This window comes from Silurus aristotelis, assembly GCF_946808225.1.
Source record: "Silurus aristotelis genome assembly, chromosome: 9".
Taxonomy (NCBI): domain Eukaryota; kingdom Metazoa; phylum Chordata; class Actinopteri; order Siluriformes; family Siluridae; genus Silurus; species Silurus aristotelis.
Genome location: NC_139582.1, coordinates 27,162,047 through 27,173,994, shown reverse-complemented (window position 1 = coordinate 27,173,994; position 11,948 = coordinate 27,162,047). Strand labels below are relative to the sequence as shown.

The following is an 11,948-nucleotide window of genomic DNA, read 5'->3' as shown; positions in this document are numbered from 1 at the left end:
GGCCGATTGAACACAAGTCGTGCAGCTGTGTTTTGGATCATTTGCAGTGGATGGATAACGTTCAGAGGAAGACCTGCTAGCAGAGTAGTACGCAGTAGTCCAGTCTCGAAATGACAAGAGACTGAACAAGCACCTGGGCAGGCTGTGTGGACAGAAATCCTGACCTGGAGATGAATCACCTGGGATGACCAGCAGTTCTGTTTTGCTGGGGTTGAGTTTTAGTTGATGAGCACTCATCCATGAAGATATGTATTTCAAGCATGAAGAGATCCGACCGGAAGCTATGGTATCTGATGGAGGGAAAGAAAAGATGAGTTAAGTGTCATCTGCATAGCAGTGGTAAAAAAACCCATTTGAGGATATGACTTCACCAATGGAGTGCCTATAGAGGGAGAAAAAGAGGGGACCAAGTACCGAGCCTTATGGGACACGTGTTTTAAAAAATGGTCCATATATTTCTAAAAAATAAAGAGACCAATTGATGGTGTTTTGGAAAAGGAATGTTGTCTCATTTGTTGCTGATACAGGATCCATTTCATGATGCAGCAAAATGTTTTCATTTGGGGACATGGTAGTTTAGCAGTTATGGCATTGGATCTTGGATCGGAAGGTCATGAGTTGAAATCCCAGCACCACCAAACAACCACTGATTGTTCCTTGTGCAACTGTTCAGTTGTAAGACGCTCTGAATAAAGGGTCTGCCAAATGACATAAAAAAATCCTCAGTGCAAAGAAAAAATCGGATCGAATGCTATATTTATTTGTTTCAAATATGTCCCAAAAAAATTCCCATGTTCCCTAAAGAAAAGCTAATGTTCCAGTGCGCTTGAGACCTGAGACCCAGCGGCTAAAAGCCTATAATTGCACCTACTGTAGTATTGCCTTTTATTTTGAACCCAAAGTGCTTTAGGTTTATGTACTGTAACTAAGCATCTGTTCCAGCTGAACTTTGTGGCACATTTTTGTTCCTGATGTAACTTTTTAATTTTTTGTTTATTTCTGTAGGTATTTATTTATTTTTTTAACTCTATTGAAGTTCAAAAACAGCTGAAGTATTTTACAAACTTTTTTGCTTCCTGAACATAATTATATACAGGGCCCTCATTTCTGTTTCCATATTATGGTGCGGTCTTAAGTGGGTCTGACAGCCATCGGGGGAAATGGAATGAATAATTTTCAGAAAATGACAGTCCTGCTTTAGATCCAGGGTGACACTCGACAGATTATTGGATGCAGGAAGCGCTGTATTATACCATCACTTACCTCACACCATCTAAGACTTGACTAATTGTCAGATGGAGATGAAGACTGAGAAGATATGATTTTCAACTACCTTTTTTTATTTTTTGGGAAACGCTGGCTGCATGGTTTCACTTTCATCCACGGTTGCATAGAAATTTTAAAAGATACAAGACGTGTATGAATTGGATATATGGAGGTTATAACATTTGGCAAGTTTCTACACAAACCCAATAGCTTTTTTTATCACACCAACGTACGACTTTTAAAGATGAAAAGCAGACCACTGTTTTTTTTTTTTTTTTTTCAATGGACAAAATTTTGTGGACAAAGGTTTCATCTCAAAGGTCTTCAATACCATAAAAATTAAATTTTTATCTCTGTAAAGCTCCTTCAGGGCAATGTCCATCGTTAAAAGCGATATAAAATCAATTAATCTGAAGTCAATAGGGTTTGGGGTCAGAGCTCTAGAGCAGGCCACTCAAGATCATGGCGTATAAACTGCTGTCCACCAAGACTTTAGTTTTTTCCATCCAAACTATATAGATAATGATTCATATGTGCTTTGTGGACATCCTATTACACATTTAGTTATAATACCCTCCACTCTTCTGGGGAGATGTTCCAATAGATTTTGAGATGGGCTTATGAAGATAACTACAAGGGTGTTAGCAAAGTCAGTTACTGATGTAGGGTGAGGTGAGGAGGCCTGGGGGTGCAGTCAGCATTCCAGTGCATCTTAAAAGTGTTCAATAGGGTTGAGCTTTAGAGCAGGTCACTCGAGATCTTCCAGCCCATCTAAACCATATCTTTAAACCATTCTTGTTCAAGTGAAGGGAAAATTTCAGGTTACCAAATCCAAAGACAATTGTGTGCCTCCTTTTCTGTGGTAAAAGTTTGATGGAGGAACAAACAAACAGGTGTCCTTCTAGTGCATACCAGCATTAATGCACATCTGCAGCACTAATGGCTACAAATACGTGACAGTTTTCCAACAATGGGATTGTATTTAAAATGCAAATTTCAGTTTTGCACATACACACCCCCCCATAAATGAAGCATAATGTATGCGGTGCATTTAATGAAACACTCGCTTTTTCATTCACAAAACAATTGGCTGATTTTCCCCCCACACAGCACTCAGGCCAATCAAGAGCTTTGTGTTTTCCTTGGAGACTGAATTGATTCTGATTGTTGTGTGTCATGTGCAGGTGAGCTCGTTCCCTGTCAGTGAATTTTATTCGCCTGATTGGAAATCAGCTATCACGCAGGGACTGACCTTTTTCTGACGAGACCCGGTCGCTCATCATTGCTTTCAATAAACGTGCCGAAAAGGATTGGCGTGTTGTCGGCGATTGATTTAAAGCATAAGGAGATACCATGACATGCACGACTTTCGCTTGTCGCTGTGGCTACCATTGGGATTGACCACATTCCAAAAACATTGTGTGGGGGTATAAAGACAATGATGCAAAAAAAAAGGATAGATTTTGTCTTCACTTTTACTTCTTTGCTTTTAAACTTCTTCTAAATTGAATTATAGAAAGACAATGGCTTTTTATTAGAAAGTCCTATCTGGGTGAAAATGTGACATTTTACTTTGACTGTTAAAACGAACTATTACAGCTTAACAAGATCTACAAGGTTACTTACATACACCTGGGATGGTCTGAATACTCGATCGTGATTGGCTGGCAGGTGTGCATTCAAACTGTCTAACACACACGTAGTTTAGTCACTTGTGTTGTGTATTAATGCCCTGCAATTGTAACCATAGTAACATAAAGTCAAGGTCATATACAAAGTAAGACACCTATTGTAAACATTTTCTAATGACCTTACTGAGCTGAATAGACATTTTTTCTTCACATCATGTCCCAACATTTTCCTTTCCGGATTTTTGCCAGATTCATTCTCTCATTCTTCGGGTAGAGGTCTTTATAATTCAAGACCACTCCCTGATACTGGGAATGGTTCCACATAATCCATGAGGGTTACTGTGGCAGGTTAAACTCGAGAATCATAAAGATGGAGATGGACTATAATTAATATAAACAGTTGAAGCATTTAAGTGTCCATCACTCAATTCTTCTGTTCTTAGTCCTTATTAGGGATAATAGGACCAATTAATTAATGTATCATTTGTGTTTGTGATCTATTTCTTTCTTATAGCTGCTTTGGGACAATGTCCATTGTTAAATGCGCTACACAAATAAAAAATTTAATATGTACAAGAAACTGCTTCATACAATAACATTTTTACTTTGTGAATCTTCCCACCAGTTTATGACATTAATCATAAGGACATTAAGAGGAAAAATGACAAAAGAGACAATCATTACATTTGTATGGCGAAAGCGGGAAAAAGGAATTTGACGAACACTGAAAAGAAAACATTAAAATTAGAAATCGAATAAAGCATGGCACAATGAATTTATATCCTCAGCTTCTTTTGTAGGGAGATGGAAATCATTTAGACACACTCATATCTCCTTTTTCTTTCCTTTGCTAGCTTGATTTCTCTTGCTCACACTCTTATAAATATTTAATACACTTAGCTCAATGTAAACTTATGTTAGAACTGATAAAAGACTGTGATTTCATACTTTTAAAAGGCCTGTAAATGTACTCTATCTATCTATCTATCTATCTATCTATCTATCTATCTATCTATCTATCTATCTATCTATCTATCTATCTATCTATCTATCTATCTATCTACAGTACATAATCTATCTATTCTTCTTCTTTTGGCTTCTCCCATTAGGGGGCGCCACAGCGGATCATCTGTCTCCATACCCTCTGTCCTCTACATCTGCCTCTTTTACACCAACTACCCGCATGTCTTCCCTCACCACATACATAAACCTCCTTCTCGGCCTTCCTCTTCTCCTCCTTCCTGGTGGCTCCATCCTCAGCATTCTTCTACCAATATAACTCATGTCCCTCCTCTGCACATGTCCAAACCATCTCAATCTCGCCTCCCTCACCTTGTCTCCAAAACGTCCTACATGCACAGTCCCTCTAATAAACTCATTTCTAATCCTGTCCTTCGTCATCACTCCCAATGAAAACCTCAACATCTTCAGCTCTGCTACCTCCAGCTCCACCTCCTGTCTTTTACTCAATGCCAATGTCTCTAAACCATACAACATCGCAAGTCTCACCACAGTCCTACTTTCCCTTTTACTCTCGCAGATACTCTTCTATCACAAATCACTCCTGCTATCACTCTTTTCTTCACTTCTCTGAAAACCTCTCTCATTACTTAGCATAAGGCATTGTTTAGTTGATAGATATTACACATGCTAAATTATACTATCTAATGAATAGTGGCACAAGAATTTGTCAAACATTGACTGTTAATATTTAAATATACATGAATATTAGATATAAATGAATGCAAAACGTCCTGATCTGGTCGACGTAGTTTCATGAGGAATTATATTCCACAGAAATTGTGTCTTGAGTGTAAAACTGTTTAAGAAAATTATAATCCTAACCCATTATAGCACAACTGTTTATATTAATTGCAGTCCAGAAGCGGCTTCATGGTTACCAAGCGACCAGAATGTTCATGTGGAGCCGGCCTCATTCAAATAAATGCGATATTATCTGACTACTTGAGATCTGTGGATGATCTCATACAGGCAAAATTGTAAATCTGTATAATCATCCTTTAAACAAAATGATTAATTATTTATTTCCATTCAGTTCGTTTTCTTTAGCGTGTCAGCAAAATGGTCATGGTATGAACTGGGATATTCCGTGTGTGTTACATGATTTTAATGCACTTTAAAATGGCTTAATGCACAATCCTGATATTATCTGGTGTTACACAACATTAGCTTTCTGCTGTACTGAACGTTTTCTTATTATCCCAGTAAGGTTGCTTGGCCTGGATAAAAACGCTGCACATTTTCTGCATTGCAAAAAAATGCGAGTACAATAATGTACATTTTTACACTTCCCGAGCGGCTCAATAGGATTTTGGTGTGGTGACTGGGCAGGCCATAACATGATAGATAACACTCCAGCTGATCGTTTGCTCTCTAAATGTTTGAGTCATTACGCCTGTTGTATGGTGAATTTGGTTCCAATAAGCCGCAGTCTAAAACTAATTTCATGGTGTTGAAGTATGGAATGGTTGCCATGTTGGTTCTTTTTACCTGCCATAATTCCAAACCTTCCCTGCCCCAAAACTGTCACATTTGGGCTAATCTGTCCACAGAACTTTCTTCCTGTCATTCACTGTCCAATACAAAAAATCTGTTGTACACGCCTCACATTCCAGCAACCTTTGTAATATATCTTCTCAATACTATAGAAATGAAACTTAGACACATTTTAGAGTAGTCAATGTGCAGCTTGTATAGCAGTACAGATTTACTGTCCTCTAAAAATAACTCAACAACAAACTGTACAACAATAACTGGCAACAAAAGTGAGTACACTCTAAGTGATAACAGCTGTATAGCATGTAACCCTGCAAAGCCACATGTCCTTTTCATCATGTTCATGTTTTTGTCTGCTTGAAAGGACCATACAAATTTGTGTATCTTGTATCAAAACAGTTCAAATAAAAAAAAAAAAACTGTAAATAAGTACAATTCTCTCATTCTGACCACTGAATGTTCAACATGGCACCTCATGGTAAAGACTCTCTGAGGATTTAAGAATCAGAATTGTTGCTCTCCACAAAGATGGCCAAGGTTGTAAGAAGATCAGTAACACAATGAAACTGAGTTACAGTACAGTGGTCAGGGTCATACAGAGGTTTTCCAAGACGGGTTCCACTCGGAACAGACCTCGCAAGGGTCCATTAAAGTCGTCGAGTCCTCATGATGTGTGTCAGGTGCAGAAGCTGCTTCAAAAAACAGACTCATGAGTGCTGCAGCTTTGGTTTAGATGTTGCAGAAGCGAAAGGTCCGATTGTCAGTGTTTAGAATGTACGTCACACACTGCAACAAGTCGGTTTGCATGCCCTCATCCCAGAAGGAAACCTTTTCTGAAGCTGTCTCACAGGAAAGCAGCCCGCAAAAAAAAGATTGCTGAAAATAACCTGTCTAAAGCATGAATTACTGGAACCATGTCCTGTGGTCTGATAAGACAAAGATAAACTTGTTTGACTCAGATGGTGTCCAGCATGTGTGGCGACTCCCTGGTGAGAAGAACCAAGAAAATTGTGTCTTGCCTACAGTCAAACATGGTGGTGGTAACATTATGGTCTGGGGCTGCATGAGTGCTGCTGGTACTGCCATTTTTTTTAACATGACAACCTAAACACCATCATGCGAAGGTGATGATGTAACCAAGTATCTATCCAAAACCTGCACCTTATTGAGCACCTGTGGGGCATCCTCAAGCGGAAGGTGGAGAAGAACATCCAGCAACATCTACAGCATATGACTGATTGATGGGTTAATAGATATTACATGTTACACGTGCTTTATCAAATATGTACCTATTTTCCCGCTTTTCATTTTCAAATCTTTACAATCCTGTGGAAAATAAATATCAAATAATGCAAAATTCCCTGAATCTGTTCTGGTTTCAAACAACACAACGATCAGGTTAACACTACTGGTATCGCTGGGGAATTTGTGGCTTCACAGATCGAGAAAAACTGCTGAATAGGTATGATAATTTTCATGTAATAGTTAACATTGGGACCAGAGTTCAATCTGGAACTCCGGCAAAACGATCTATGAGGGCATATAAGGTAACACTGACATGACGGCACTCTGGGACATCAAGCGACCACCCACTCCACCGTCAACAAGTCTGAGTGAATGCATGAGAATGGAGAAGGGCAACTGTTCGAAAAAGTACAAGGATAAGAATCTATATTCACCCTGGGTGGTGACTGACTAAAAGATAGAACTGTATAAAGGCGCACTGCCATCTTGTTTCTTCTCACACACATTTTTTTTCTCCCTTAGAGGGTTTTATTTAAATCAGTGTTACTTGAACAGTGCACAGGGGCTGAGCAAAGTAACACACAGTATGTGTGTATATGTGGGCGTCTTGCAGAAACTCAATTCCAATTGTTCAACCAAAAGAGAAAAGGTCAGACCTTCTGCTCTGTGGTCCTTTTCTTCCCCCACATTCTGATTCACTGTGGTAAAAAAATCCCCTAAAGTGCCTTCTTTTCTAGGATTTCACTAAAATCACATGTGCTGGTCTGCAGGAATTCATACAAGCACATAAAAGATGGTGGTAAATGGTTATTATTAGTGTCACAGGTGGGCTCTGGGGTTATGCGGCTTCTCTAATGAATTTACCTGATCAGAAATATGATGCTCCGCAATCCAATAGGGTGCAGATAGTTTGCTTTTATTTCTTTTTTATTTGCCTTCTGACTTCTTTCACAAACAGGTCTTTGTAGTGCCAAAAAATAAATAAAACCAGACTTATCCTTTTCTGTCTCCAGGAAGATGCAGCTCTACCTCTGCCAAGTTAATCTGTATTCTAGAGGGTCTCCAAAGTGCGATGAAAGGACGAGCGTGGGAAAAAGTTCCACAAGGAGAAATCAATCTACATATAAAATATTGGTCACAAATTATTGCTCAATTTCTAAATGACAACAGTATAGCGCATCTACTAACAAATATATATAATTAAATTGTTTTTTATCGATGCAAATATGTTCAAAACGATGCTTTGCGATACAAATAACTTGTAGCTGACGAATTCATTTTACGGCACTCATTTTATCAATGCAGCATAAAATTTAAACCTTCAACCCAACATACATTTATTCACTTACATTTATACAAACTTACTTTACTCAGATAGATAAAAAATTGTTTAAAAAATATACACTTCACCAAAAAATTATTTCTGAATCACTTAACATTTGTTTTACTGATATGCCAAGTCTCAAATCGAGCACCACAATCCGCCATGTTGCACATATCCGGCAATTTAAACCGTCCGTGTAGAAACATAGCAAAAGTTAATTTTGGTGTCCTGATGATTTATGTAATTTAAAATGGCACAATTACTTTAAAACATTTACAAGAATATTTTTTTTGCTCTATGTTGAGTTTGGTTTCACTAATAATGAACATACGTTTGCCTAAAGCATCTGTATTTGTCCATGCCCATGTTTATTAGAGTATTAAAACCTTCTAACCAGAAGGTTGTGAGTTCAAATCCCAGCCCTGAAGGCCTTTAACTCCCATCTGCTCAGTTTTAAGACCCTCTGTAGAAGGGTTTCCTGTACTGATTTGTCATGTCCCCTATTGTGACTCAACCGTCAGCCTGAAAAGGATGAAGTGCACTAGAAGATAATATCATCAACAATAGCGTGCTTTTTGTTCTTCCTTCATGTCAAATGTTAAGTGGATCAGAAAGGCCCTTCTTTTACAAGCTGTTATTCGGATCCCAAATGGGATTCATGTAGGGACAAAAGAGTCTTTGTGTTGTATTTTTCTCTATAACTAGAAATAAACGCGATTATATGCAATAGAACAACAGATGTGTCAAACCCCTGTAAACCGCTGTGATTTTTTCATCGAGAGTGAGCCTCATACGCTTTGCTCTGGTTGTTCTGGAACCATGAAACATATTAAACAAGTTGAGTGTTCTAATGTTTGCTTAAAGGTGTAATACTTGAATATTAGGCCTGTAAATGTGTGTGTAAATGTTTATGGCAAATAAAATCATTCCGATCATTGCTTTATATAGAAGTTTTACTATTGTTATAGAATTTTTTGGATTTGTTTGGGACTTTTTTAAATTATCATTATTTCCATATCCCTCAACAAGCCTTTCCAGCCATATGTTACGACAAGTTCGGAGGTGCTAGCATGAAAATTTCTCTTTACTTGGAGCTAATAGACCCAAATCTGTGGTAGATTTTGAGTGGCCTGCTAAAAAATCTCTGACCTCAACCCTGTTCAGCACCTTTGGGTTGAATTGAACGCTAACTGCACCCCAGACCTCCTCAATACACCTTTACTTGACTTTACCAACTCCATTGTGGCTGAATGAGCACTAATCTCCATTAACACAATCCAAAATCTAGTGAAACATCTTCCCAGAAGAGTGGAGGTAATCGTCACCAAATGTGGAATGGGATGTCCAAAAAGAATCTTATGATCAGGTGTCCACAAATCTTTTGTCCGTATAGTGTTAATGGGAAATGTTGATGGGCACCAGGTTATAAAGCCATAATTAACTACATACGGAACATTGTGTGTCCCCACGGACCATTATTACTGACGCACCACCCGCTAAACTCTAGGGCGCTCTGGACAGGTAACACTGAAGATGCTGCAGAATAAAAAAAAATGGAGGAGCGGAGACAAAACAGCGAGGGCCGAGGAGAAGATTTAAGCTAAAGAAAACAAGTTTACTTCTTTGTACTACATTAATAACAGACTAATGGCTAAGGAGTGAAATTTGCATAGACAGTCTTGCAATTAAGTGCCAATCACTGAACAGCACTCCTGAAAAATTATGAAAATTTTATAAATGGACATTCGGTGCCACCCAGATGAGGATGGGTTTCCCCTTTAGAGTCTGGTTCCTCTCAAGGTTTCTTCATACAGCAAAAAAGAGAGTAAGTAAGAAGTGAAATATACAGTAAATACACTATATGGACAAAGGTTTGGGACACTTGACATTTCCTGCTATATGAGGTTCTTCTCCAAACTGTTACCATAAAGCTGGAGGCTTTGTCTTTGGTGCCGAATATTGAAACTTTGTGTTCACTTGAACTTGGAAACCCAAACCTGTTCCAGCATGGCAATGCCCCTGTGCACAAAGTGAGCTCCATGAAAATCTGTTTTACATGCGTTGGAGAGGAAGATTTTGAGTGGCCTGCTATAGAAATCTGATCTTATCCCTACTGAACACCTTTGAAATGCCCTCTAATGGGAGAAGCCAAAAGAAAGTTTAATGGACTCCTTGATATATCGAGAGCAAAAGTCACCAGATGAGTGGCAAAAATGATAATTTGCATTGCACTATATACGCTTTTAGAACCCGCATCGACCTGTTGTCACTCTGACGAAGGAATTTTGTATTTATTTATGGTTATGTGTAATGCGGTGTCACATCTCTTAATTCTGGTATCTTTACCTTTAAGCAATAAGCAGCTGTTTTCTTATTCTTCTTTCTTTTGGTTTCTTTCTCTTGACATTAATCATGATCCTTTTCATTTTAATCACCAAGACACTGAAAAAATGTATTGTCCTGAATACCAAATGGGCAAAAGTGTGTCTAGTCTAAAACATCCTCAGGTTTCTGACAGAAGATGAAGTGGTAGCTGAGGGCAAAAGTGATCACAGAATCCCACTAAGGCATTGACAGTCTCGGCTTGGAAGAGTCACACATGCAAAACGAAGACATTCCTGGAGACATGCATGGAGATTTCTCATTTCTACTTCACAATGAGCAGCAGAATGTGGTGATTCATACAGAATACTGTGCTTTCCAGGGTTTCGTTTTTGTTTGCACCATCTTTAAAAGACAATATATCTTTGGTTCCGAATAAATCGTCCACATTTGAATCCGGCACTCAAGAATCACAGCAATCAAATCTGAAATTTGTCAAGAACCACAAGTACATGAATACTCCTGCATATATTTACTTAAACTATTGTAGATTGCCTCAGCTTGAATAGCTTCTTGAGGAGTTATTTTCTATTAAAAATACACTTTATAGAGAAAACTTTATGGACACCTGAGCATAAGATTCGTGTTTTTTGGAAATCCCATATCACATTTAATCCATGTTTGCTGTTATATTAACCTCTTGCTTATTTAAGATGTTCCACTAGATTTTGGAGATGGAGATTTGTGTTCATTCAGCCAACAAGGGTGTTAAATAAAGCAGGTTGACGTTCCAGAGCACCATAACAAGCTCTTCCACTCTTATGAAAACCATATGCTCATATTTTGGCTCTATTAGTTAAAATGAAGGGAAAATGCAACGCTACCGCATCCAAAAGACATCCTACACATGTTTTCACACTTCTGCTGAACCAAAGGTTTACATCCAGCCAAATGTTTACAGGTACAGTATTTATTTTTCTAGATTTGTATAAGGACGATCCCTTTTGCACAACCTTTGTACTGTATTTTTGCACACAACCTCATCCTCCTGTATATGGACAATCCTTCTCCCACAACCAAGTTTACTGGTCGGCCATGTTACTGATTTTCCTGTCTTATGTTGTCTTCTGGTTTTTTTGTTTGCTTTGTGTTGTTAGTTTAAATTTATGTATATTTCTGTGTTCCTTGTGGTCCTATTGCTAATGCATGTTGTTGCTGTAGCACCTTGGGCCTACTTGACTTGACTAATTCGATATTCTACTCAACTACTGCTCGCTAACTCCAGTTGCAACAGAAATCTTATAAGCACAGACAGGTTTCCAAAACTCGTGCTTTTTTATTTTTCTTGGCAATAGCGTTAGTAAAAGAAACTTAGAAATGAGCATCAGAAAATAATAAGGACATATTCCTCGGTCTTGCACACATGCAGTAATACCGAAAAATGCGGCGGCAGGCTATTCCCAAAATGCCGCTCTGCGCTTAAAGGAGCCACAACATATTTTACTCATTACACCGTGTAACAAACACTGTCTTTCGTTAAAGCCTGTGTAAAGTTCATTAGTTTCAGTGTAGGCTTATAGACAGGTGCGGCTTATTTATGTTAAAAATAAAAATCTTTGTCAAATTCACGGCTTATATATGGG

The 11,948-nt window shown here is 38.3% G+C and overlaps 1 long non-coding RNA gene across 1 annotated transcript; it reads left to right on the top strand.

The window, feature by feature from the left end:
* The first annotated feature begins 159 nt into the window (after window positions 1–159).
* Window positions 160–3,280, top strand: LOC310731259. The gene is made up of 3 exons (XR_014535135.1): window positions 160–1,829; window positions 1,961–2,170; window positions 2,267–3,280. It is a non-coding gene; the product is annotated as an uncharacterized lncRNA (long non-coding RNA).
* The last annotated feature ends 8,668 nt before the right edge of the window (window positions 3,281–11,948 follow it).